This window comes from Elephas maximus, chromosome 4 (assembly GCF_024166365.1).
Source record: "Elephas maximus indicus isolate mEleMax1 chromosome 4, mEleMax1 primary haplotype, whole genome shotgun sequence".
Classification (NCBI taxonomy): Eukaryota; Metazoa; Chordata; class Mammalia; order Proboscidea; family Elephantidae; genus Elephas; species Elephas maximus.
In genome coordinates, this window is record NC_064822.1 from 54608880 (window position 1) to 54636767 (window position 27888).

Below are 27888 nucleotides of genomic sequence, written 5' to 3' on the forward strand. Positions count from 1 at the left end.
AGAGCAGAGGTGATATTCTTAGTATGATGAGGGATGCAGACACAACATTCTGTATAAATGAGGGCACTGTGCAGCAGTGAGAATATCTAATACCGTCCTATTTCATAATACTACTTTTCTCATTTGCAAAGTTTCTTGGTTTAAAAGGGTTAACACATAATGGGTATTATTTAAAGCTCAAACAGTATGTTTGGCTAATGCCTCTACTTACCATTCTATATCTATAGAAGCTGCAGCTGGTGAAAAAATGGATAAGGGATAAAACCACCACACAGCAGGCCGCATGCGGGTCCAGCGTGCTTTAACCGTTTCCCAGTTAGATGGATGGCTAGGAAGGTGTTTATAAATAGTCCCAGGCAGATAGGGGCGGCCCCAGATACAGAGGCCAGTCCAGTTGTGGGGTAAATATGGGGTCCGCATACCCACAACCAGCCACCTGCGACAGGGAAAGCACTTGGTTTGGTACTGTCCTGCTTTCTCAGCCAAGTGGAATTGGTGATATTTCAAACTTGTTGACGTTGTTCTGGGAGGAGTCGACCCATGTGCTTGGTGCCACCTATTCTTTCTAGGCAATAGGGAGCAGGTTGTGAGAAGATAACAGCTACTGGTACCATCCACCCTAGGCCATCCCATACAGTGTCTGCAATAGGTCAGGACTTATTTACTTGTTCTCATATAAGAGGGTACAAAACTTTAGTGAGGGTGTCAGTATAAGTCATAAAGGTCATACTGCCGTTGCACGGGGGCTTCCCAGGGAAAGGGGTAGTGGATTTCCCGGTGTGGTTTTGCCACCGATCCAGACTCCTCCATGCTGTACAGTTAGCTGGTTGTATTTTCCATGGCAGGCCTGCAGCAGACGATGTAGGCAGCTCTCTGCAAACCCAGCAATCACTACGGTTGTGAACAGCGGCAATCTCAGTAGCCCATGCTGCAAAGAGGTTCCCTGCCACCCTATTGGCGAAAAGAGAGAGAGGTATAGGCACCAACGTAGGCAAATCGGCACCCTTAGGCAGTATGCAGGCGTTAGTGGTGGAAGCACTCAATATTACTCCTGGTAGGGGTTTTTGTCCTGGCTTGCAATACCGTACCCTTTGGCCCACAGGTCCTTCCTGGTTAGGTTGTCTCACATAGTCTAAGGGAGGGGTAACAATAGACCACAGACTCATGAAAACACTGCCTTCTAGTATAGTCTTGTCAGTAGGATTTACTACCTTTAACACCTTGGGTGGGGTTGGATGCAATCAAGGGGTGAGTTGTAAATTACACTGCCCCCTGCAGCCCCAAGGTCTGGAGATACCAAACCATCGGGGAGGTATCTGTCATTCCCAGTGTAACTATAGGGTACTGGCTCCAGGTGGGATGGCTTGAGGTGAGGAAATAAGGAGATTATTGTGGCTTCCCACATAGGGAAGAGAGCCCCAGGTATGGGTCTTCTGATGATTGTAATTGCACTTGCATGGATCGTTGAGGCCCTTGAGTTAGAAGGGTATAGGCACTTGGCCTACATAATCAAGCATTATCAAACTGGAGCAAGTGCAGCTTCTTCTCATGGGCTCAAGGCTGATGGGAGTTATTATTCTGGGATCCAAGCCTGAGAGTTGTTCTAAGACCCAGGCCAATTCTCATCAGCTTGGAGCCAGTGGGAGCTTTTCTAGGACCACGGCCAAGGGCCTGTCTTGACCATAGCGTGGCCATGATGAAATCTTGTCTCCCTAGAGTTGGCAATTTAGATTTTTAAGAAATATTGTATGAAAATACATGATTTGTGGGAACCTATCTAGCCCACCAGTCTTGGGTAGCAAGCTTTATTGCTGGGCGCCTTCCATCTGTGTACATGGGGCACCTCTGGTTTTGTCTAATACCCAAGCTATTTTGCCTCAATGAATGTCTCTTTTACCTTTCTTGTTACACTAGTCCCCACTGGAGGAAAGCAAATACACTGGAAAAAGTATAAAGAATTCAAGAGACATAAAAAGTGGGCGGGTTACCATCTGTTCCAGGAGTCATGAAAGGGATAAAGAAGTTATGGTAAAAAGGGTATGGAGTGTTATGGAAGAAGTGGATGAGTGGGGGTATTTGTGTAAATAAAGCCTAAGGGAAAGCTTAATTGATATGGAGACATTTGAGCCAGATCTGTAGACAAGAGTGAGACATTAAATATTTGGGGAAGCGTATCTGGGCAGAGGTGACAGCAAATGAAAGTCCATTAGGAGGTAGGGTGCTTTTGTATCCAAAAACACCAAGGACTTTCATAAAGCTGAAAGAGAAAAGAGTGGGAGGAGATAAGCTCAAATGGCAAATGGCAGGTCTTACAGGAATAACTTTGACTCAATGTGAGCTTACAAGGCTTTAGAGGAGTTTTATCTGATTTTCTTTTTTTCGAGGATCACTCTATATTTGCAGACACTTACCACATTTGGTATTTAAAATTAATTAAAGATAAATTTAAAATTCAGTTCCTCATCACATGTCAATTGCTAAGTAGCTACTTGTGGTTAGTGGCTACATTATTGGACAGCGTAGATACGCACTGTTTCTATCATCACTATTTGTCAGCTCTGTTGGAAATCATGTGTCTAAATGCTGTATGGATAGTTGCCTGGAGGGGTTACGAGTAGAACCAGGGAGATCAGATAGGAGGTTCATGACATAACTCAGGTGAGAAATGATGGTATTGTGGGATAGAAGATGCGAAGGTGATAAGAAGTAGTAGGACTCTGGATCAATTCTGAGATCAGGGATGAAAGAATGTTTTGATGGAGGACATAGGACAAATAGAAGTACCAGCTTGAACCTGAGGTCCTTACCCTGAAAAAATTGCTGGTGGCTGTCGGCCTTCACTGAGACAAAGGCTGCAGGAGAAACAGGTTGGGAGGGAGGCCGGAGGCTCAGTTTTGGACCTGTTTGGTTTGAGATGCCTAATCAGACATCTAAATACAGATGATAAGAAGCTGTTGAATCTAAGAGTATATGAATATGCAGGTCTTGTAGTACATCTGGAAACCCTGGTGGTGTAGTGGTTAAGTGCTACAGCTGCTAACCAAAGGGTTGGCAGTTCGAATCCACCAGGCTCTCCTTGGAAACTCTACGGGGGAGTTCTACTCTGTCCTATAGGGTCGCTATGAGTCGGAATCGACTCGACGGCACTGGGTTTGGTTTTTTTTGGTTTGGTAGTACAGCTAGGATAGAGAAATCATTTGGGAGACCTAGGCACACAGATGGTATTTAAAATCATGCATAATAATAGATCACTTGGGAGTGAGAGGAGATAAGAGAAGCAACGAGGTCTGAGGACCGAGACATGGAACCTTTCAGTATTAGAGGTCAGGGAAATGATGAGGCTTTCACAAGTGGAACAGCCTGGGAAGTAAGAGGAGACTCAAGAGAAGTGTCTCAAGGAAAAAGTAATCAACTGTGTCCTAGGCTACTGACAGGTCAAAGGGAGTATCCATCATTGGAGTTAGCAATTCATGACCTTGGCATTGGGTGTTTTGTTGGATTGGCAGGGAGGGAAGCCTTGCTGAAATATGACAGAGAAAGAGAAAATACAGGAACAATGAGTACAGGCCACTCTTTGTCTTGATGTGCCATATTCTCTCCTATTTTCCTAAATATGAAGCACATTCTATTTTTGTTGTCTACCATCTCTTTCCAAGTTTTCTGTATTACTTTTGCTCTTCATAACAATCAATGTCAGTAATTTCATGATCATTTTTTGAATGCTGTTCCTTATCATGGCTCTCTCATTTATTCTTGTTCTATGGCAAAAATCACACAAATTATTCTTCACAACCCCTTCTTCCTCCAAGCCCTGGAAAACTATAAGAATGCAGGATTGGCCAAGTCCATCAGCATGTCCAACTTTAACCACAGGCAGCTGGAGATGATCCTGACCAAGCCAGGGCTAAAATACAAGCCTGTCTGCAACCAGATGACCCTCTTCCACCCAACACAGCTGCTTCTGCTTTCTGCTCTTCACACTTTTTTCTGTGGTCATGCCTGCTGTCCTCCCTTCCTATTCATCTTGTCTTTGTAAACCAGAAGATTCTAGAAAGCAGTACCTCTAATAGTGCATTGATAGAATCAGAAAGGTGTTAAGGGTTTGTGTGGGGTCCAGGTGCCTGAATCTTTCCTCTTGTTCTCTGTTTTCAGGGGTTCTTGACCAAGGAAGAATTAATATGCTAACGATAACCATAGACTATTAAAGTCTTCCAAGTTAAAGGGATGCGGTTACAGGTTTATGACGGTGATAAAGGTGGAAGAAATCAACTCTAAAGAACGTTTAGCAATAAGATGGGGCAGAGCTAGCTAGCGACGGACTAAATCTTAGCCTTGTTCTTCATTTCCACCATCAAATTAGTTACTTAAACATATCTGTTTTGCTGAACACTTTCAAAGTTGTAGACATGACACTTGCCCCCTACATACCTATCTTTGTTACTTAGTGCTGCTGTGATAGAAATACCACAAGTGGGTGGCTTTAAAGAATAGAAATTTATTTTCTCATAGTTCAGGAGGCTAGAAGTTCAAATTCAGGTCATGACTTTAGGGTGAGGTCCTTCCTTGTCTATTTCAGCTTTAAGTAGCTGCCTGTTATTTTTGGTGTTCCTCTGTCTCTGTTGTCTGCTTTCCTCTTCTGCCTTTCAGTGTCTGTTTATATTCTGGTCTGTTTATAACTCAGAAATTATTAAAATGTAGATTCTCATTCAGTATAGCTGGGGTGGAAACAAATTCTCAACAGGTGGTCAAACCTGAATGAACTGGGTTTGAAGCCCTGCTGTAAATTAGAAGTTAGATCTGAAGGCTTTCTTATGCTGGATTTCAGCACTTGGTTAAGCTAGTTTTAGTAAGATCTCTTCTTTGTAATCATGTTTTCCCTTTTGCAATTAGCTAACAAAACGTTGGTTGATAGTTTGGCAAAGAAAAATCATGTTCCCCAACATTACACCTAATGGTTTGGAATCACTGATGATTTTTGCCTAAATCAATTATATTGACCTGATTTGTAAATAACAATTTTATATTTTTTTCATTCTTTTTATACTTTTCTTACCTCACATTTTTCTGTGAAAAAAGAGTATTCCCTATCAACACAGGATAAACTAAAATTATTTCCTCTAAGACGGAATAAATCTAAGTCTTTCCCTTTAATTATCAATATTCAGAGAAAGAAATCACTGTAACAATCACCTTCAATAGGGACAAATTTTTTGCTCTCTTTCTCTCCCTCTCTGTCTCTCATCCGTGTGGACTTAAGAGATTTTTATTTATTCAATGTGTTAGAAATTATTTTAGTAATATTCCTTTTGATGCTCAAATCTTTCCACCAACCTTTATCCTTTCAACATGTGTTCATAAGTCTTTGAGTGCTTTCATGATTTCTGGCACAATTTGATGTCCAAAGCTCAAATAGTTATTTCCCTGTCCTAGATCCAGAATTTTTAGATCCAGAATTACCCTTCTCTCCTTGTGGCTACTAATGGTGTTTAGTAGCCAAGAACTGGGCAATAGAGATACTTCTATGGAATATCATGTTTTTGACTCTTTCAGTGAGCAAAGATAGAAAAATTATTTTTTCAGTTATTAGTTCATGTTGGTATTTCTAGTTCAAATACAACTTTGCAAACTTTTTGTTCAGCTTCTTTGAGTTTTATCCTTTCCCTTACATTTTTAAATCACGTTTTCATATAATACAACACATTTCTGCCTTGGCATTCTACAGGTGGAACCTCACCCTTATCTCAACCAGAGCAAACTGCTGGATTTCTACAAGTCGAAAGGTGTCGTTCTGGCTGCCTATTGCACTCTGGGATCTTTCCGAGCTAAAAGATGGTAATGAGGACAATGGAGAGTTTATCTAAAATACCATTATTGACCACGGCATCATCTAGCCTGAGACCAAAAGAACTAGATGGTGCCTGGCTACCACTACTGATCGTTCTGCCAGGGACACAATAGAAGGCCATGGGTAGAAAAGGGGAAAAATGTAGAACATAACTCAAATTCCTAAAAATGTCCAGACTTATTGGACCAATAGAGACTAAAGGAACCCCTGACACTATTGCTCTAAGATACCCTTTAACTTGAAACTAAAGCCATTCCCAGTGGTCACCTTTCATCCAAATAATAAATTGGATTATAAAATAAACAATATCACCTGTGAATACTGTGCTCCCTTGAATAATCAACTATATGAGATCCAACAGCCCACATTTACCCTAAAACAAAGATGAGAAGCTACGGAGGGGCAAGGAAGCGAGATTAATGGAAACAACAAAAAGAATGGAAATGAGTTGACACATTATAAAAAAGGTAACCAATGTCATGGAACAAGCTGTGTAGAAATTGTTAAAGGGGAACCTAATTTCTTATGTAAAATTTCACTTAAAACAATACTTAAAATATAAAATACCATTATTAAGAAACATTTTTTTTCATACCATACTCTTCCTGGCGTTAACTCTCAACTTGCTGGGTAAATGGGGGAAAGAAACTTCAGGGATACTTCTTTACAATCCCATTGTCCAACCCAATGCTTTTAGATTATATGTCTCGTTATATATATATTCAAAATTCAATGTCTGTATTAAAATCTATACATAAGACAAAACAGGCAAAAAACAAGCTCAAGTCATGATTTTGACACGTATTAACTGATTAACACAGATCAACTAACACCCTCTATAAATTTCAGTTGTCTTGTTCTAAAGTGAGGAAAAATAATAAAATCCAGGTGTACGGGGATAGAAAAAAATTACCATCTGAAAACATTTTGGAAACTTCTGCACAAATATTACACACTATAATCAAGGATGAAAATGAAGAGTTCTCATCCGCAGCCTACTCAATTTCCACCATTATCACAGAAAAATTAAAATAAAAATTGTCCAAGTCTTCCCATTTCTTTTCCTCCTTGCATACTTGGTGCAATACCCACAGAAGAAAAATAACCACCAAGAAGTAAAAGGAAGTCCAAGAACCCAGAACCATTGTTCTCAAACTCAAGACAGCATCAGAATGACTGGGAGGGCTTTTAAAAACACAGAATGCTGAGCCCTCATCAGCTCTGATTCAATACATCTGGGTAAAGCCCTAGAATTTGCATTTTTAACAAGTTCCCAGGTGATGCTGGTCCAGAGACCATACTTGGAGAACCATTAATCAAGTGGGGACCACCTTAGTCAGTTTTAGAAGCCTCCTGACAAAGTGAAAACTCAGCCTCTGGTGTTTGGGATTTCTGTGTTTCTTTCCAGGGTGGACCAGAGCTTCCATGTGCTCTTGGATTATCCAGTTCTTCATTCCCTGGCAAAAAATACAAGTGAATCCCAGCCATGATTGCCCTTCACTACCAGCTACAGCATGGAGTCATGGCTCTGGCCAAGAGTTACAATGAGAAGAGGATCAAAGAGAACATGCAGGTGATGGGCAGGGCTGTGTGGTGTCGTGGCGCCTAAGTTAGAACCTTCACAGGTGTTCTTCTTTGTAAGGCTCAAGACACCTTACAGCCCTGTTGATTTCCCTCACATTTCCCATGCACATATGCCTTATGTGTATTCACTAGGATTTTTCTCCTTCATGTACAACAGGAGAGGCAGCATGGCTGCATGGAAAAAAGATTGGGCAGAAATCAGAGATTTGCACTCTAGCCTTCAGTGCAATTTACTCTGTAACCCTGTGAAACAGGCATATAATTTTGTTCAATTTATAAAAGAGATAATTAAATCAGGTGATTTTTCAGTCTCTAAAACTTTAGGACTCTTTTGCCAGGAACTAGTTAAAGGCTGTGAATTACTCTGTCCCCATATGTGCCCACCTTAACCAGACACAATGGATGATTGCTATCTAACCTGCTGGGTCTCTGAACTGTGAAGACCAAGGTCCTGATGACAATCTCTTCCTCCCTGACTGCCTACAGAAAAAGACACCTTTCCTGGAGCAACGTAAAATGTTATTATCTAGTTTATGTATATTTTTTTTAATTTATATCACATAGAAGATATAGAATGAAAAGTCTCTTCCTAATGTGTTCCTCAGTCCCCAATTGCCCAATCTTCTTCTTCATACCAATCTCTGTTGGCCTTCTTCTTTACAACTTCCAAGATATTCCCTATATATAAAAGTATATATGCTGTTGTTGTTGTCATTGTGTACCGTTGAGTCAATTCCGACTCATAGCAACCCTATAGGACAGAGTAGAACTGCCCCATAGAGTTTCCAAGGAGCAGCTGGTGGATTTGAACTGCTGACCTTTTGGTTAGCAGCCTGAGCTCTTAACCACTGTGCCACCAGGGCTCCAAAAGTATATATGCTCTTTAAAAACTACTGCAAACCACACAAATGAGTATAACATTACTTTTAGAAAATGTTGATTTCAGAGACACGTGTTTTAACTTTGATCTAAGAAGATACGGTTTTGATGTCAAGCATGTGATGTCAGCATGAGAATTGTGTCAACTGAGCTAGCTTGCTTGGCACAGCTTTCTAAAATGTGCAATGTATCACAAACATAGGAGTGTATAAAATGATACCCATAGCTAAAATTAGATCGCTGGTCACACAGGTTAAGAGCTCAGCTACTAAGCAAAAGGACCACAGTTGAAAATTCAACAGCCACTCCTTGGAAACCCTATGGGGAAGTTCTACTCTGTCCTTTAGGGTTGCTATGAGTCAGAATTGACACCATGGCAACAGGTTTGGTTTGGGTTATAGCTAAAATTATAAAAGCTGAACACCTGAAGATCATTCACATTACAAAATTGCACATTACACCTCTCCGAAGCTCATTGATCATATCTCCCTCTGCTGGGGGTATCCATTCTTCTAACTCTTGTAATAATCAACTGTTCCTTTGACTCTTTCTATAGCTTTGCTACCTAAGGGTATATCACTTAATATCCTTTTTAATCTGCTTGCTTTTAAACTTTATGTAAGTAGAATACACTGTATTTCTCAGTAACTTGCTAAAGTTATGTTTACGAGATTCATCCATGTGATGCATGTAGCTGTAGTTTGTTCATTTTTACTTCTGCATAATCTTGTATCTCATGAACATGTGATAATTTATTTATCCAAATACTGTTAGGAGTATTTGTGTTGTTTCATTGTTTGTCTGCTTGTTTGTATTTGCCATTTGAGTAATGCTGTTAGAAACATTCTTGTATGTGTGTGCTGGTGGACACATAGCAAAGTATCCATAGGATATATTCCTAGATTTAGGAATGAAATTGATCAGTAATAGGATATGAGCAGGTTCACATTTATTAAGTAATATCAAATTTTTTCCAAAGTGATTTTACCTGCTTATATTCCTATGAGTCACATAGAAGATTTCTGCTTGCTCCACATTCTAGCCAGCAGTTGACATTATTAGCCTTTCACCTCCTTGCCAATCTGGAGGATTTGTGATAACCTCTCATTCTGACTTTACTTTCATTGCCCTGATTATTAATGTAGTTGAATTCGTATATATTTATTCACCCAGTTTTCTCTTTTCCAAAGTGCCTGTTAAGTCCTTTGGCTCATGTTTATTAGGTTGTCTTTTTTTTTTTTTCTTATAGGAGATAATTATTGCATCCCCCCCGCCCAAAAAAAATCAGATCCGTTGCCATCAAGTCAATTCCGACTCATAAAGACCCAATAGGACAGAGCAGAGCTACCCCATAGAATTTCCAAGGAGCAGCTAGTGGATTCAAACTGCAGACCTTTGGATTAACAGCCGAGCTTGTAACCACTGAGCCATGAGGGCCCCCCACTAGCTATAGCTGTACAGTAATAAAACACTACAATATAAAATTTAGGCTGAGTCGAGCTAAGCAGTTCTCCTGTTCTTGATCGGGTCCTCTTGTGTGTTTTCAGTCAAGACCAGGGACGAGGCAGCTCTGCCTCTAGAGCCCAGTGGGCTGACATTAGGTGTGCCTCATCTCTCCTCCACATAGTTTTCATCCTTTAACTGATTACCCAGGTTCCACCACGTGATGGTAGCAAGTTTCCGAGAGAATAAGTGGATACATGCAAAGCCGTTTCGAGTCTGGGCTCAGAACTGGCACACCAATACTTCTGACAAAGTCTATTAGCCAAAACAAGTCACAAGCCCAGGCCAGAGTCAATGGGCGGGGAAAGAGGCACCACCTTTTAAGGTAGGAACTGCATAATTGTTGCAAAGGGTGTGGATATAGGAAGATGTGAAGAACTGAGAGGTATTTTTATAATCAATATACCACATTTATATATTCTGAATATTAATCTTCTTTCAGACTCAGATATATTTGTAAAATGTTTCTAATTTGTGCCTCCTTTTTTCATTCTCATTAGGGCATATTTTCATGAACAAAAGATCTTACTCTTAAGGTAGTCAAGTTCATCATGCCTTTCCTTTTCAGTAGATGATTGTTGTGTCCTTTATTCTCCTATATTGCCTTGGAAATGTTATAGTTTTTCCATCCAAATTTGGGTCTATTTTTCACTTGAAATTGATTTTTTAGTGCTATGTGAGATACGAATACAAATGTACATATATTTTCTCAAATAGATGTTCAGATGTCCAAGAACAAATTATTTAAAAGTTCATATTTGCCCAGATACTTTCACTGTCATCTCTTATCATATATCAAATGTCCCTAAGTCTGTTTCTGGCCTACTTACCATTCCATACTGTCTTAATTAAAACAGAAAACAAATCTTGCTGTCACGAATGGTAAAATTTTTGCCTTACTCCTTCTCCTTCTTTAAGAGTGTTTTGCCTCCTCTTGATCATTTGTTCTTCTACAAAAGTTTAGAATCACCTTATCAAGTTAAATATAAAAAATAAATGGTTACATAACATTGTACTGAAGCTGTAATCCATTAAGGAATAACTAACATCTTTACATTATTGACATTCCTAATCCCTAATGGTTTTTTTTAACCCCTAATCATGATATGAATTTCCAATGATCTTGATATCTTTAACATATTTTTAAATCTCATTAAAATATTTTAAATTAAAAAAATTATTTTAATTTTTTAAATTTTTATCTCATTTTATTTAATTTTCTCCATAAAAACATTTACATATTTGTTAGATTTATTCACAGATAACTAATAATTTTGATACTTTTGATAAATTTTTCATAATTTTTTATTTAGAACTTTTAGAAATGTACAGAAAAGTTGAAAGTATGGTACAATGAACACCTGTTACCTTAATTCATCAATTGTTAAAATATGAACACATTTGCATGTTCTTTCTGTATCTATTTATCTGTCTATCCAGTCTACCATGATCTCTGAGTATTACCATGGATTTATGGATTTATTTGATTCAGTATTTTATCGATTACCAACATTCCTTTTGATGCTTAAATTGTCCCAAATTTAGCCCATGGGAGCCTCTTTAAGTCAGTTCCTGAGTTCTTTAAACATGATCCCAATAGCATTTGGACATTCCCTTGCTTACACTATGTTTTTTAATTTTTTTTTCATATTCTAAGTGTTCATATATGGAAGTAGGAATCCAACCACATTGATTAGACTTACTACAATATATTACATATTTTAAATATTTATCTCTAAATTTCTCTGGATCTTGTACATGCATATCTCAATCATCTTTGAATAACAACACATTTGTTTCTACTCCAGCTTCCTTTTTTTTAAATAATTTTTATTGTGCCTTAAGTGAAAGTTTACAAATCAAGTCAGTCTCTCACACAAAAGCCCATATACACCTTGCTACACACTCCCAATCACTCTCCCCCTAATGAAACAGCCTGCTCTCTCCCTCCACTCTCTCTTTTCGTGTCCTTTTCGCCAGCTTCTAACCCCCTCCACCCTCTCATCTCCCCTCCAGGTAGGAGATGCCAACATAGTCTCAAGTTCCAGCTTCTTTTAAGATACTTCCTTTGTTTGTAGTGTTATGCAGTTTCAATAAATTATATTTAGTAATGGTTAATTTTTTCTTTGCCATGCATTCATTAACTTCTTAAATATTTTGATTGGTATTTTTAATAACTTTTGGAACATCTCAGTTATTTTAAATGTTCCCTCTGCACCATTCAGTTTCTCCCCTCTGTTTGGAACTCTGATTAGACATGCTAGAATTTTACAATCTATCCTCTATGTCTCTCAACTTCTTTTATTTTCCCATCCATTAGTGTCTTTTTATGGCATTCCGGACAAATTCTTCAGATCTATATTCCAGTTGACTTACCCCCTCTTCAGCTGTGTCTAATATACTATTAAAACTGTCCTTTATGTTTTTAATATCAAATTTTAATAAAAATTCTGAATAATTTAATAATTTTCTTAGTCATATAGTTTCTTATTTGTATGCATATTTTTAAATATAGCAACACATTTCTTTTACAGTCTATGAATGCCCATAGTAATAATCCCAGCAGATTTTTGTCATCTTTTATACCTGTAAATTCTCATTTATGGTGACTTATTTCCATACCTGTTTAACTAGTTTAATCTGTGACCTTCTCATTTTCTTTTTATTTGTGGAGCTGTTTGACACCATATATGAAGATATGATTCTCCAGAGAAGATTTCTGTCAGGATCCTGGAGACACCACCAGTTCAGAATCACTGTAGATTAATTTCAAAACTTAAGAATCTTGGGACTGCTCAGACAGTATGCATTTAGGGTAAAAACCTGCACAAGGGATGACTTGCAAATGCAGATCTCAGCAGTGATTTCCACCCCACCTCAGCTTAATGCTAATATTTGAAGCAGTCAATTTGCCTCCCAGTCCTCTGGCATAATTCATGCTTACATGTAGAATATACATTTCAGAATGTACACTTTATGGTTGAGGGTTGCCTACTAAATTTCCAACTTTGAGAACACTCCAGGCTTTTTCTCTTCTTCTTTGAACCTTGTCAGTCAATCTGTTAAAACAAAATAAAAGCAAAACCCAGTCATGAGGTTTGGCAAATGGTTCCAGGGTAGGGAGACTACCAGTCTTGACTTGCCTGGAATGGTTTCAGTGTATGCCTGTCCTTAGAACACCAGTGTCACATCTGATTTAGAGCTTTCTTTTCAGTCTCAAAAATGTTAGTTAACTTTTTAATCATGAGAAAATAATGATTAATTTAAAACAAATGACATTTTTATAACATTGAGTCTTCCTATATAAGAACTAGATATTTATTCAATCTCAACTTTTTTTATATATATTCCATAATAGTAGCTATGAGTCGGAATCAACTTTACAGCAATGGTTTGGTCTTTTTTGTTGTTGTTGTTGTTGTTTTTGGAATAGAATTTTAAAATCTTCTTCAGAAATAGCAAATATTTTCCTGTTAAATTTACTTGTAGGCAATATATCTCATTGTTACTAATACAAATGGAATCTTCTCTTCTTAAATGAGTAATTTCTTTTATAAGGATCAGCACAAAGCTGTTTCCTATGAAGCAAAGGTTAAAGATGTCCCAAATGTTTAATTTTTTCAAGCTGCTCTACCACTCTGTCATCTCTAACAACTACTCCCTCTTGCCTCAGTACACTCCCTCCTGCCTTTGGGTTCCCTAATTTCTTGCAACGTCTCACAGAACACACAGGCCATATAAAGGAAATGGCTTACGAGGTTCTGGAAGCTGCCAAGTCCCAAACTCGTGGGTCAGGTGTAGACTTCTCCCTGGCCCTCAGTCTCTGCCCAAAGGCATTTAGCTTTCTCCATCTGTGGTCCAGGAAGCCCACTACACCATCTCTTGCAGGCCTCTGCTGCTGGTTTCTGCTGCAGGTTTCTCCTTCTTTGGTGGCAGTGGGCTATCTCCTTTACTCTCGAATTGGCTTTCTTTTAAGGCAAAACTGACCAATTCCCTTGGTAGGCCATAATTACCCTATCACACAGTCACGTGGGTGGGAGTTTTAAGACCATGGCAATAAAGGCCACACACAAAAGTAATTAATCAACCACACTTCTATTTTAGTTTTTAACTGGTGTTTGTTAGTATTTGGATAATTCACTGATTTTTGTTCATTGATTTTTGTACTCTGCCATATTCATTATACTGATGATTCACTTGAATTTTCCAAGATTAGAAATTATATAATCTAAAAATAATTTAAATTTTTGTCTCTCTCTCTCTTAATAGGTTTTTGAATTCCAGTTGACTTCAAAGGACCTGAAAGTCCTAGATGGCCTAAACCAAAATGTTCGCTATATTACTACTCAAATGTAAGTGACTTTGGTAAAGATATTTGGTTCAATTTATTTTCAGATGAGGAAAGTAGGAGTGAATTATCCAAATACTAAGTAGGAGTGTTCTTAAATTTTACCTCACTAGTTTTTTTTTTACTAGGAAGACGGTGACCAGTTTAGAAAGGGATGACACAGGAGCTTACCTGAAACTCTCAGACAAGGTTCACCCCAAAGCCCTGTTCACTGAATCAGCAAAAAGGTGAGAGGGACCCAGCGTCAGCTTGGACTTTCACACACATACTTCTCTGCTCTTCTCACTCTGTATAAGTTCCACAGCAAACCAACATCACTGGTAAATTTACATCTTCCATGTAGGTCTCTCATCTCTACAACAAACTAATGGACATATACTTTGAATATTGGAGATGTCACTTAATGAAATGTTTCCAAAATTGCTTTTGCCACCTTCTTCTTCAAAACCTGCTCAATTCCTCAAACCTGCCCTATCAAAGGCATCTCCAGCAACCCTCTAGTCAAAGCCAGAGATTTCCATCACCTCCACTAGATCTTGGACATTTTAGGCCTTAATAGTTTTGAAATCTCTGCCCTCCTTTTCATCCCACATTTGTTCAGGACCCAAGAACTACACTTGCCTCCTGAAAGAACAGCCTTTGTGAGGTGTATAAGAACCCATGGTTTTGATGTCCTGAAATATGGAGCTCTCAACGCAAAGGATGAAGAAGGTTAAGAGAAGAGAGATTAAAATCAAGAAAAGAGTGTGGAGACAAAACCCCAATGTTGGAGACCATTTTTAGCCAACAAAAGATCTTTACTTCATGGTCTAAGGTTCTAGGACTGAGAAAGACCATTAATTATAAATGAAGAAAAGGCAGGAAGTATATTCCTTCTACTATGAGGATTCTAACTCATACTAGAAATAATGTAATCATGTGTGAAAAGGGATTAGCACAATGACACATGGTTACCCACCTGACCCATTGCCATCGAGTCGATTCCAACTCATAGCAACCCTATAGGACACAGTAGAACTGCCCCATAGGGTTTCCAAGGAGCACCTGGTGGATTTGAACTGCCAACCTTTTGGTTAACAGCCATAGCTCTTAACCACTACGTCACCAGGGTTTGGGTAGGTATATTATTATTATTGGTAATATTTTTGTTAGTACAGAGAAAATTAGGAGGAAAACAGGGAAATGATACAAAGAGAAAGAGAGAGTGGGAAGCAATCAGTAGTTCCTATACTAATTAAATATTTTAATTATAATTAATCATTTTCTATCACTTTGTACTTTGTGTATAGGGATCTCCTATATAGTAGGTTCCTTGGAGATGCGACTATGTCTTATAAATGCCATTGTATCTGTTTCTGAATAAAGCAATAAAATGGCATGTGGTAAGCAGAAGTTAGTAAAAAATTAATGAATTAGTCAAGTGAAATAGCTATCAACAACCTGTATCACCTAATAATATTTATTAGTGCTGAGAATGAGACTGGACTTATCCCTGTTGAAAACAAGGCAGAATCAGTTTTTGCTTTCACTGAGAATTCAAATGAAAACACACAGGATATCTCTTTACTTTACTGACAGATCTGGCTAAGGAAAGGGAATATATTTGTACATTAGGAACTGCGTGTCTCTGTATGTTAAGGTCCATGCATGAAAATATAATTTTAATTAATTATTATCCTCTAAAAACATTTATTATAAAGTCATGTCTATGCAAGTAAGAAAGGCATAATTTACAAGCATCCAGGAAATAAAATTTTTAGCTTTCTTGTAAGCTTCATAGAAACTTGTACTATCCGAGAAATAGTCCTTCAATCCACATTATATTTTATCTTTCTCATTTCAGTATCACTGACCACCCTTCTTTTGCATTTTCGGAGAAGTATTAATAAGCAGCGTTTGTCATGACTTCTACCAGAAGCCACTGTTTGTGGATAGGCTGTAGGAAAAGTCTCAGATGCTGGTGATGAGAGACAGCACCTCTAGTTTAATCCATGCTGCTTAGCAACTCACACTCAGCTAGAGTCATGTCCATAGCTCAGCAAGGAAAGGCACTAAATTTTTGTCACCTCATGAAAAGAATGAAGATTTTTTTCCCTTAAAGATTCTTATCTACTCTGGTCTCTGTTACTTCTATACTTTATTTCCTTGTCTCATTCAGACCAAAAACTCTGATTTGTCTAAAAATTTGGTAGCAGTGGAAGGAATTAATAACAATTTTATAGACATTCCTGGGATGGGACTGAGGGAGGAGTTTTCAGTCTCTGGAAAGCAGTAACTGGAGGGTTTTAATCAGTTAGTGTTTCCTTAGCCCTTTGAGGTCCAGGAAAACACTTAGGAAAGTGAGGCACATATTGAAAAGATGACCAAAACACAAGGGTTTCCACTGCTCAGAAATCCAGGACATCAGGAATGAGAGATAACTGTAGCAAGACTGGACAGGGAGGTTGGACGGGAACCAGCCAGCTTGGATGGGCAGAACTCAGGTCTGCAGGGAACTTTAGGGGAAAGGAGGAAAGCACATTCTCTACCTGGGAAATATTAGCAAATGCTATTTTTATAATTACGTCTTGCACATAAAAGGAAACCTTCCACATTGATTACCAAAGAGCCTGAGCTGAGGGTCAGGTCTAGAGCATATGTGTGTCTAGGTCATAGGATGACCTTGCTGGGCTATGCTGGGTCAGGAAATCAAAGATGAAATTGACAGATCCAATTTCACTGAACATTTAACACCATATTTCTTAAATGGCCTTTGCTATTATTGTTGTACGCTGTCAAGTTGATTCTGACTCATAGCTACCCTATAGAAGAGAGCAGAACTGCCTCACAGGGTTTCTTAGGCTCCAATCTTTATGAAAGCAGACTACTACATCTTTCTTCCACGGAGCAGCTTGTGGGTTCAAACCACCAACCTCTCAGTTAGCAGCCAAGCACTTAACCACTGTGTGACCAGGGATCCTTCAAATTACCTTAGGTTGTAAGGAATTATTAATTTTATATGCTTTATAAACGTTCTCTTAAATGTTTGAAACACAATATAAGGTAGACTTACAAATACAAAATGTAAGATATTCCTAAAGACTGGCAGTTCAAACCCACTCAATGCTGCCTCAGAAGAAAGTCCTGGTGATCTACTTCTGAAAGGTCAGAGCCATGAAAATCCTATAGAGAAGTTCTACTCTACACACGTGGGACTGCAAACATGAGTCTAAATCAACTTCATGGCAGCTGGTTTGGTTTTGGTAAAGATGGCAAGGACAAAGGCCTTAAGATGTGAGTTACCCCATGCATTTGAGAAGCCCAGAAAGCAGTTCAGACTGGCCGAGGCAGAGATAGTACAAGGGAGCATCATAAAAGATGAAATAAAAGAACACATAGGGATAGTGCTCAGGTAAGAATTAACTTTACCCAAAGAGATGTTAAACCCTTGGCTGCTAACTAAAACTTTGGCAGTTTGAACCCTCCCAGCAGCTCCTTAGGACGTTAGGCAAAACCTGAGATAAAGACACATGACAGCATCGCCCAGATGCGAAGCCAGGTAAAGACTTCAAAAAAGTAAAATAAAGCCACAAAATTGATTAAAGGGAACCAGAGATATAAAGATATAAACAAAAACAACTTCAAAACAAGGGGGGGAATGAATGCCACAGCTATAGAACTTCCAAATGGAGAGGAGTCAAGGCAATCTCAAGATATAACAGGCTGTTTTAAATTTAGGAGGCTAAATATAAATTTCAGGGTAACCACAAAGAAAAGTAATAAATCTATTCACCAAAACAAAGAAGAAAACCAAAAAGAAAAATAAACACAAAAACAACAATAATGAATGAAAGGAAAAGAAAATCCATATACAAAAAGAACTCATCACAGAAAGAAAAAAAAATTAAGATCATCAAAGAAACTGTAACAAAATTGCAGCAGTAAATCCATGCCTATCAATAATCACAATGAATATAAATGGATTAAATACACCAGTCAAGAGGCAGACAGTGGCCAAATGGATTTTTAAAAAGATGACCTATCAATATGCTGTCTACAAGAGACACACCTGAGACATAAAGACATAAACAAGTTAAAAATCAAAGGATGGGGGATGGGGTAAGATGGTGAAATGAGCAGTCACTCCCAGATGGGGTGTTGGAGAGTCAGGTGAGTCCAGAAACAGGGGAAAGGGGAGTCAGGGGTCACCACAGAAGCTGGGAGAGCCTACCCACTAGCATATGGAGCACTCACTCATTGCAGCCATTTTGGGATGTGGTGGGACAACACCCAGAGCAAAAAACACAGAACAGGAGCTAAACTAAGGAAGATGTAGCTCGATTTCTAAGGCTTCGCAAATTGGTTGTGGAAGTTCATGGGCTGTGTGCTTGGGAGAGGGCAAAAGGAGACTGTGGCACTGTCAGACAGTGCTGTTGAATCTTGCCACCCCAGATGGACAGCACTGGGACCAGGTGACATTGAAAAGTCACTGGGACAAGGGAGATACTTCAGACGGACAACACAGAGGGAAACGACACAGGAGAACACCATAAGAGAGCCTGAGCAGGGGCACTTATGAGGGAAAGACATAGAGTGTCCCCCACTTTCATCATCAGAAAGCCAAACACCAGGTTTATGTCAGTGTCTGTGGACAGCTAAAATCCACCATGCATATTATTGAACTCCAGAGCTCAAGCACCCAGAACTCCTGAATCAGTGCTGAAAAATTTTATGGATAAGAGTGCCCTCCAGTGATTCATAGGAGAATATAACCCATTGCTGTGAAGTTGGTTCCAACTCATAGCAACCCTAAGGATAGAATAGAACTACACCGTAGTTTCAAAGGAGTGGCTGGTGAGTTCGAACTGCTTTTGGTTAGCAGCCAAGCTCTTTAACCACTATGCCACCAGGGCCCCTAGGAGAATATAATGGAGTGAAATCAACCAGGCATAATCAGAAAATTTTCCCACAGAAATCAGAAATAGAATTTAAGTTATTTTTTAAAAGTTAAGATACCAAAATGGCCCAATTTCAACCAAAAATAATAAAACACACAAAATCACAAGAGAAAAAGGACCAATAGAAAGGAAAACATGAAGTAGAAATTTCTCCTATGGAGACTGGGTTAATGCAAAAAATAGAAAATTTTCAGGCAATGGTGCTAAATATGTTTAAAGAAAGCAAAAGAACACAGGAAACAAAATAACAGCTATCAAGAAACAAATGGAGGAACAAAATGAGAGACTCAACAAGGAAATTGAAAACACACACACAAAAAAACCCAAGAGAATTACTGGAACTGAAGAATAAAGCAACTGAATTAGAAAAAGCAAGAGAAGCACTCAAGAGCCAAACAGACAGAAGACAAAGTGAACTAGAAGACAGAATAATTGAATTTATCAAGTCTCAAGATAAACAAGAGAAAAGAACAAAGGAAAGCAAACAAAGCCAAATAGAAATATGGGAATCAATTAAAAAATCTAACATTAGAATTATTGGAATTCCAGAGCACCATGACAACAATAAAGGCATTGAAACAATTTTCCAAGAGATAATCAGAGACAATTTCCCAGACCTTGACAGAGAACTAAGCCTGCAAATACAGAAAGCTACAGAAACCCCAATTAGAAGAAATTTAAAAAGATCAACTCTCAATAAAATTTGTGAAAACTAAAGACAAGGAAAGAATTCTGAAAGCATCAAGAGAAAAACACAATCTAACATATCAAGAGCCCTTCATAAGAATTAGTGTGAATTTCTCCCCAGAAACTCTAGAGGCCAGAAGACAATGGAGACATGTATATAAAATATTGAAAGAAAAAACTGCCAACCAAGAATTCTTTATCCAGCAAAATTGTCATTCAAAAACTAGGGAGAAATCAAGACATTCCCAAATAAACAGAAACTCTGGAAATTTGCCACTACCAGATCAGCTCTGCAAGTATCACTTAAGAGAGTTCTCCAAATGGAAAGGCAAGAACACTAAACAAATCCTTGAAAAAAGTGATAAGAGAGAGATACCTCCAAAAATGCAACAACACAAGCAGTCATAAGGACCAAGCACATGATGCTTTCAGGGAATAAACTCAATGATATAATCCGTCAAACAATACAGCATCAGGATTGTAAGAAACAGGTACAAAGCAAACCTATCAGATATAGGATGTACAATGATGTTAATGGGAATTCACCAACAGAAATGGGGAAGGGATACAATAAAAAAATTTTTCTAAATATGTATGAGGCACTAAAAATAGTAACCATTTGTGTGTGTGTGTGTGTGTGTGTGATGATATCATTCCATCATTATTGACAATGGTGTGACAAAAAAACACATCAATTGTGATGTCAGACACTATGTTGAATTTAACTTCACATACACTGGCCCATTTCATATCATTGGTAATACTATCTTCGTTTTTCAGATATAAAAAGCAAAAAATTTTCCCAAGGTCAAACAGATGGCAAATGGCAGAATATGTTTTAAAATGCAGGTATGTGTGCCTTTAAAAGAGGAATCAACTATGAAAGGCATGTAGCAGAGTAGTTATGAGCCTGGATACTGGGGCCAGATTTCCTGGGTTCTAACCCTGGCTTTGCCACTTCTTGCAACATGACTTGGGGCAAGTAACTTATGTACTCTCCTGCCCTCATTTCTTTATTTGTAAAATAGGAATGATTTTTTAAAGAAGAAATGGGGAAGGGAAGAGCATTATAAGGAATATATTTAATGTTAAGGTTGTTTGTTATCTGTTGTTCATATGCTTAATGTTGTCACAGTTATAAAAGAGGTAAGGTAATATGCATAGTAACCACTAAGAAATCACCAAGAGAAAATACACAGGTGAAAAAAGGAAGAAAGCAAAAAGGATCATCACAAGAAAGCATCCCAAAACAAACAAAAACAGAACGATGAGATTTAAAAAAAGAAGATATAAAACATTCAAAAAACAAAGAGCAAAATGAATGAGGTAGACACTTTACTTTCACTAATTAAATGTAGATGGTCTAAACTACCCATGCAAAAGGCAGAGAGTAGCAGAATGGATTAAAAAAGCATGATCCATCCTTTTGCTGTCTGTAAGAAACACATCTTAGACTTAAGTACATAAACAGACTGAAAATAAAAGAATAGGGAAAAAATACACTATGCAAACAGTAAACAAACAAAAAAAAAAAAACAGGGGTGAAAACACTGACATCAGATAAAATAGACCTTAAACCAAAACCTATTACAAGAGATACAGAAGGACATTACACAATAATAAAAAGGTAAATCCAGCAAGAAGACATAACAATTATAAATATACATGCAACTAATAGCAATATTCCAAATTACCTGAAACAAATACTGACTAATGTGAAAAAAGAAACAGGCAACTTTAAAATAATAGTAGTGGACTTCGACACACTACTTTCAATTCTAGACAGAATATCTAAAAAGAAAATCGATAATAACATTGAAAACTTAAATAAAACCATAAGCCAATTTGACCTAATGGGCATATATACAACACTTAACCCAGCAACAAAACAATACACATTTTTCTCCAGTGTACATGGCTCCTTTTCCAGAATAGCCCATATGCTAGGACACAAAACAAATTTCAACAAGCTTAAAAAGATTAAAATCAAACACAGCATCTTCTTGGTTTATAATGGTATGAAGCTACGAATTAATAACAGGAAAAATAAAGGGGAAAAATGAATACATGGGAACTAAATAATACACTACTCAAAAATTACTGGGTCATAAATCAAAAGTAAAATAAAAAAAATAGAATCAAACAAAAATGAAAACACAACATATCAAAACCTTTGGAACGCAGCAAAAACAGTGCTCAGAGGGAAATTTATACCAATAAATGCCTACATTACAAAATAAGATCCAAAATCAATAACTTAAACTGACAACTTGAATAAATTTTTTAAAAAGAAGACCAAAGCTACCAGAAGAAAGGAAATAATAAAGATCAGGGCAGAAATAAATGAAATGGAAAACAAAAAAAAACAATAAAATCAACAAAACCAGAAGTTGGTTCTTTGAAAGGATCAATAAAATAGACAAACCACTGGCTGAATCAACAAAGGAAAAAAATGAAAAGATGCACATAACCAAAATAAGAAATGAAAATGGAGACATTACAACAGATCCAACCAATATAAAAAGGATCATAACAAATACTATGAAAAACTGTACTCCAACAAATTTGAAAGCCCAGATGAAATGGACAAATTCCTAAAAACATGCTACCTACCTAAACTACCACAAACAGAAGTACAAAATCTAAACAAACCCATAACAAAGAAGACATTGAAGATGTCATCAAAAAACTCCTAACAAAAAAAGGCCCCAGTCCAGATGACTTACACTGGGGAATTCTACAAAACGTTTTGAGAAGAGGTGATACCAATTCTACTCAAAGTCTGCAAAACATAGAAAAGGAAAGAATACTCCCAAACTCTTTCTATGAAGATAGCATAACGCTGATAACTAAACAAGGCAAAGACATCACAAAAAAAAGATTACAGACCTATATCCTTCATGAATATACACGGAAAATGCTCAACAAAATCCTAGCTAACAGATTTCAACAACAGATCAAAAAAATCATATACCATGATCAAGCAGGATTCATACTAGGAATGCAAGGATGGTTCAACTTTAGAAAATCAATTAATATAATTCACCACATAAATAAAGCAAAGGAAAATAATCACAGGATCATCTCAACTGATGCAGAAAAGGCATTTGATAAACTGCAATGCCCTTTCCTGATTTAAAAAAAAAAAAAACTCCCAGCAATATAGGAATAGAAGGGAAATTCCTCAACATAATTAAGGGCATATATGCTAAACCAACAGCCAACATTATTCTAAATGTAGAAAGACTGAGAACTTCCCTGGAGAATGGGAATGAGACAAGGATACCCATTATCACCACTCTTATTCAATATTGTACTGGAAGTTCTAGCCAGAGCAATAAGGCAAGAAGGGAAAATAAAGGGTATCCAAATTTGAAAGGAAAAAGTAAAACTATTTCTATTTGCAGACAACATGATCCTATATATGGAAAATCTCAGAGATTCCACAAGAAAACTACTGGATCTAATAGAAGGATTAAGCAATGTGGCAGCGCAAAAGATCGAAACAAAAAAAATCAGTTGGCTTCCTTTACACTAAAAAGGAGAACTCCGAAAAGGAAATCAAGAAAACAAGACCATTTACAGTAGCCCCCTAAAGGATAAAATACCTAGGAATAAACCTAGCCAGGGATGTAAAAGACCTATACAATGAAAACTGTAAAACACAACTGCAAGAGTCTAAAAGAAAACTTTGAAAATGAAAGAAAATTCCCTGCTTATGGGTTCCAAGACTTAACATTGTGAAAATGTCAATACTACCCAAAGCAATTTTACATATATTGCAATCCCAATCCAAATTCTAGTAATATTCTTTACTGAAATGGAAAAACATATTTCAACTATATACACAAAGGAAAGAGGCTCCTAATAGCCAAAGCAATACTGAATAAGAACAAAGTAGGAAGTCTCACAATCCCAAATCTCAAAACATACAGCCACAGTAATAAAAACAGGTTGATACTGGTTCAATGACAGACACATAGACCAATGGAATAGAATTGAGAACCCAGAGGTAATCTATCCATCTACAGGCAGCTGAGTTTTGACAAGGGGTCAAAGTCCATTCAATGGGGAAGAAACAGTCTCTTTAACAAATGGTGCTAGCAAAACTGAATATCCATTTTGCAAAAATAAAACAGGATCCATACCTAACATCGTACACAAAAATTAACTCAAAATGGATTAAAGACATAAATGTCAAAGCTAAACCTATAAAGTTCCTGGAGGAAAATATATGGACAAAACTATGGGACTTAATTATTTTCCAGTTACAAATTACCAAATGCAACTAAAAATGCATGAGAAACAGAAGACAAATTAGATAACTGGAACCTACTAAAAATTAAATACTTGTACTCATCAAAAAACTTTACCGGAAGAGTTAAAACAGAATCTACAGATTGGGAAAAAATCTTTGGGAATGATATATGGGATAATGGTCTAATCACTAAAATGTATAGAAAACTTCAACAACCAAAAGACAAACAATCCAATTAAAAAATGGGCAAAGGACATGAACAGACACTTTACCAAAGAGAACATTCAAGCAGCCAACAAACACATGAAAAGATGCTCATGATCATTAGCCATTAGAGAAATGCAAATAAAAACCACCATGAGATATAATCTCACCCCTGCAAAAATTGTACTGATCAAAAAAACGGAAAACAACAAATGCCGGCAAAGTTATGGGAAGACTGAAACCCTTATCCTCTGTTGGTGGAATGTAAAATGATACACCCACTATGGAAAACAAGGTAGTACTTCCTCAAAAGCTAGAACGAGAAATACCCTATGATCCAGCAATTCCACTCCCAGGTATACATTCTAGAGGTCTAATAGCAGTGACATGAATAAATATGTACATCTTTATTCATTGCAGCATTACTCACAATTGCAAAAAGATGGAAACAACTAAGTGTCCATCAATGGATGAATGGATAAACAAAATGTGGTATATACATACGATGGAATACTACACATCTATAAAGAATAATGATGAGTCCTCGAAACACAACATGGATGAATCTGGAGGACATTATGCTGAGGAAATAAGTCAAGCACAAAAAGACAAATATTGTATGATTCCACTTTTTAAAAAAAGACAAAAATAGATACACACATAGAAATCAATGTTCTTTGGTGGTTACCAAGGATGGGAGAGGGAAGCAGGGGGACTCACTCTCTAGACGGCAGACACTTGTTAGTTTTGGTAATGGAAAAGGCAAAACCAAATGTCACTGAGGTGAGCACAACTTAACCAAGGTAAAGGAAGACACTAAGAAATATATAAGAATACCCAAAAATATCTGTCAACTTGGCTAGGTCATGATTCCCAGTATTGTATGATTGTCCACCATTTTGTCATCTAATGTGATTTCCCTACGTGTTGTAAATCCTATCACTATGATGTAATAAGATGAATTAGCAGCAGCTATATCGATTTTTTTTTTTAATCGATTAGTGTCTTAAGCCAATCTCTTTTGAGATATAAAACAGAGAAGAGCAGAGGGACATGAGGACCTCATACCACCAAGAAAACAGTGCCGGGAGCAAAGCGTGTCCTCCGGACCTGAAGTTTCTGTGCTGAGATGCCCCCAGACCAAGGGAAGACTGCTTCACAAGGACCTTCCTCCAGAGCCAACAGAGAGAGAAGGCCTTTCCCTGGAGCCAGTGCCCTGAATTTGGAATTCTGGCCTACTGGACTACTGGATTATGAGAGAATAAACTTCTCTTTGTTAAAGCCATCCACTTGTGGTATTTCTGTTATGGCAGCACTAGATGACTAAGACAAGCACTAATGATCAGACAAGTTGTGGAATGACATCAAGGACATCATACATGAAGAAAGCAAGAGGTCATTAAAAAGACAGGAAAGAAAGAAAAGACCAAAATGCATATCAGAAGAGACTCTGAAACTTGCTCTTGACTGTTGAGTAGCTAAACCAAAAGGAAGAAATGATGAAGTAAAAGAGTTGAACAGAAGATTTCAAAGGGCGGCTCAAGAAGACAAAGTGTAATAGTGACATACGCAAAGACCTGGAGTTAGAAAATCAAAAGGAAAGAACACACTTGGCATTTCTCAAGCTGAAAGAACTGAAGAAAAAATTCAAATCTCGAGGTGTAATATTGAAGGATTCTACAGGGAAAATATTAAATGACACAGGAAGCATCAAAAGAAGATGGAAGGAATACGCAGATTCAATACGCCAAAAAGAATTGGTCGACGTTCAATCATTTCAGGAGGTAATATATGATCCGGAACTAATGGTACTGAAGGGAGAAGTCCAAGCTGCACTGAGGCATTGGCAAAAAACAAGGCTCCAGGAATTGATGGAAGACCAATTGAGATGTTTCAACAAACAGATGCAACGCTGGAAGCACTCACTTATTTATGCCAAGAAATTTGGAAGACAGCTACCTGGCCAACTGACTAGAAGAGATCCATATTTATGCCTATTCCCAAGAAAGGTGACTTAACTGAATGCACAAATTATCCAACAATATAATTAATATCACACACAAGTAAAATTTTGCTGAAGACCATTCAAAGTGGCTACAGCAGTATATCGTCAGGAAACTGACAGAAATTCAAGCTGGATTCAGAAGAGGACCTCGAACCAGAGATATCATTGCTGATGGCAGACGGATCCTGGCTGAAAGCAGAGAATACCAGAAGGATGTTTACTTGTATTTTGTTGGCTATGCAAAGGCATTCAACTGTGTGGATCATAACAAATTATGAATAACATTGGGAAGAATAGGAGTTCCAGAACACTTAACTGTGCTCATGAGGAACCTGTACATAAATCAAGAGGCAGTCGTTCTAAGAGAACAAGGAGATACTGAGTGGTTTAAAGTCAGGAAACGTGTGCTTCAGGGCTGTATCCTTTCACCATACCTATTCAATCTGTATGCTGAGCAAATAATTCAAAAAGCTGGACTATATGAAGAATGGGGCATCAGGATTGGAGGAAGACTCATTAATAACCTGTGTTATGCAGATAACACTACCCTGCTTGCTGCAAGTGAAGAGGACTTGAAGTACTTACTGATGAAGACCAAAAACCACAGCCTCCAGTGTGGATTACACCTCAACATAAAGAAAACAACTGGATCCTCACAACTGGATCAATAAGCAACATCATGATAAACAGAGAAAAGATTGAAGTTGTCAAGGATTTCATTTTACTTGGATTCACAATCAACATCCATGGAAGCAACAGTCAATAAATCAAAAGATGCATTGCGTTGGGCAAATCTGCTGCAAAAGGCCTCTTTAAAGTATTGAAAGGCAAAGATGTCACCTTGAAGATTAAGGTGCGCCTGATCCAAGCCATGGTGTTTTCAATTGCCTCATATGCATGTGAAAGGTGGATGATGAATAAGGAAAACCAAAGAAGAAGAATTGACACCTTTGAATTGTGGCGTTGGTGAAGAATATTGAATATACCATGGACTTCCAAAAGAACAAACGAATCTTTCTTTTGAAGAAGTACAACCAGAATGCTCCTTAGAACCAAGGATGGAGAGAGTACATTTCACATTTTGGACATGTTGTCAGGAGGGATCAGACCCTGGAGAAGGACATCGTGCTTGGTAAAGTAGAGGGTCAGAGAAAAAGAGGAAGATCCTCAGCCAGATGGATTGACACAGTGGCTGCAACAGTGGGCTCAAGAGTAACTAAAATTGTGAGGATGGCTCTGTTGTACACGGGATCACTGTGAGTAGGAAGCAACTCAATGGAACCTAACAACAATATACAACTTAGCAAAAACAGCAGTAACATCCAAAAAATACATGAGTGGTTACATAGATAGATATCTACACATATATGGGTATAGGGAGGTATATGTGTGTATACATGCCAGCATATATAGGCATATCTATAGGCATATCTGTATCTACAGGACCAACTGCATATACAAACCATGACCTCTCTTATCCAGAGACCAGAAGAACAAGATGGTACTCAGCTAACACTACCAAACTCTCTGACTGAGGCCACAATAGATGATCCCAGATAGAATGGGAGAAAATTGTAGAACAAAACTCAAAATCTTAAAAAAAAAAAAAAAAAGCCAGACTTACTAGACCAGCAGAGA

The 27888-nt window shown here is 37.7% G+C and overlaps 1 protein-coding gene and 1 pseudogene across 1 annotated transcript in view; both read left to right on the forward strand.

Moving 5' to 3' along the window:
• Nucleotides 1-14104, forward strand: part of LOC126075017 (aldo-keto reductase family 1 member C1-like) — a 240869-nt gene extending 226765 nt beyond the window's left edge. The window contains exon 9 of the transcript XR_007517106.1: nt 14081-14104. The gene's annotated coding sequence lies outside the window, so the exon portion shown is untranslated. The remainder of the gene's footprint in view (nt 1-14080) is intronic.
• Nucleotides 1-16045, forward strand: part of LOC126076226 (estradiol 17 beta-dehydrogenase 5-like) — a 142113-nt pseudogene extending 126068 nt beyond the window's left edge.
• Nucleotides 16046-27888: the final 11843 nt, after the last annotated feature.